General features: G+C 39.6%; 1 non-coding gene across 1 annotated transcript; it reads left to right on the top strand.

Moving 5' to 3' along the window:
• Window positions 1–369: 369 nt before the first annotated feature.
• LOC127108540 (small nucleolar RNA R71) lies at window positions 370–476 on the top strand. Its single transcript, XR_007796071.1, has one exon. It is a non-coding gene; the product is annotated as a small nucleolar RNA R71 (small nucleolar RNA).
• The last annotated feature ends 1,055 nt before the right edge of the window (window positions 477–1,531 follow it).

Here is a 1,531-nt window from a genome sequence, read left to right as displayed (position 1 = left end):
AGGTCGTTCAAAAGGTCACACTCCACCGATTCGTGTCCTTTAGATCCACAAAGTTCACACTCTGTATGGACTACCGTTGCAGTGTTAGAGTTTGTAGAAATATGTTCGACCTTAAGGGCTAAAGCGTCCATTTTTGCTTGCATCATGTCCATAGAACTTATCTCATGTATTCCACCTTGGGTCTCCTTTTTCTCTACTGATGCTCGTTCAGTTCCCCATTGGTAATGGTTTTGGGCCATATCCTCAATTAGGTCACAAGCTTCAGGGTAAGGTTTGTTCATCAACGCGCCACCAGCGGCAGCGTCGATGCTCATCTTTGTGTTATAATGGAGTCCATTGTAGAAGGTATGAACGATCAGCCATTGTTCTAGGCCATGGTGTGGACAAACTCTTAACAACTCTTTATATCTCTCCAAAGCTTCAAAAAGTGATTCTCCTTGGTTTTGAGTAAATCTAGTTATTTGGTTTCGAAGAACAACAGTCTTACTGGGGGAAAAATATCTAACAAGGAATACTCTCCTGAGGTCTTCCCAGGTAGTTATTGAGTTAGCTGGAAGTGAATCTAACCATGAACGTGCTCTATCCCTGAGGGAGAAAGGAAATAATCTTAAACGAATCGCATCAGGTGAAGCACCGTTGGATTTAAAGGTGTCGGCCAGTTGGATAAATACTTTTAAATGTTGATTTGGGTTCTCAGTAGCGAGATCCGCGAATTGGTTTTGTTGCACTAATTGCAGTAAAGATGGTTTTAGTTCGAAATTATTGGCAGGAATGAGGGGGTTTACTATACTAGAATTAGGTTCCTCGTTAGAGGGTTGGGAAAATTCCTTAAGAGGTCTCCGGTCGCGATTCTCGGCCATAGCTTTCTTAATTCGGATGAGTAAAAGGCGTGTACGAGTGTCACGGTCGGGTTCCGCTAAAGGATCTACTAAATTTCCGGCACTACGGGTTCTTCGCATTTACCGGGTAATAATGCCTTAGTCTAGACGGTATAACAACAGGGTACGAAATTTGACGAAGTTGGTCCCCGACAACGGTGCCAAAAACTTGACCGCTCTATTCGCAAGTGCACGAATCGCGTCAGAGTAATATAAAAGAATATCGATCCCACAGAAACCAAATCGTCAATCTATCAATTACTATTATTACGATGTTTATTTAAGGCGGTACAAATGAGATATTGATGTCACAAAATAACAGTAAATAAAGGAAATAATAAATACAGTACATATAAAGACAGGTTTGAATGTATTTCACGTCAGTTAAACGATGTTTCGATTGTCTAAATAGAACTACTTATGGGGAAATGTTTTCTATTCTTGAAAAGAATCCATTTAACGGGAACTGTCGCTTTCGCGTATTCAGAACCGAGTTTACCCTTAAATTAAGGCCTTTTATTGTCACTTATAAAAGATGCACAGAATGCTAAAGTAGTAAACCTATTTTTAAGAAATAAGACTCGTAAGCTTAATTGAAAAGTGATTTTGATTCGGAAAGTTTTACCTAAGGAGTTTCCTGATTTTAAATCTAT

This window comes from Lathyrus oleraceus, chromosome 7 (assembly GCF_024323335.1).
Source record: "Lathyrus oleraceus cultivar Zhongwan6 chromosome 7, CAAS_Psat_ZW6_1.0, whole genome shotgun sequence".
Lineage (NCBI taxonomy): Eukaryota > Viridiplantae > Streptophyta > Magnoliopsida > Fabales > Fabaceae > Lathyrus > Lathyrus oleraceus.
Note: the sequence above shows the minus strand (reverse complement) of the source record. Positions and strands in the feature narration are given on the sequence as shown.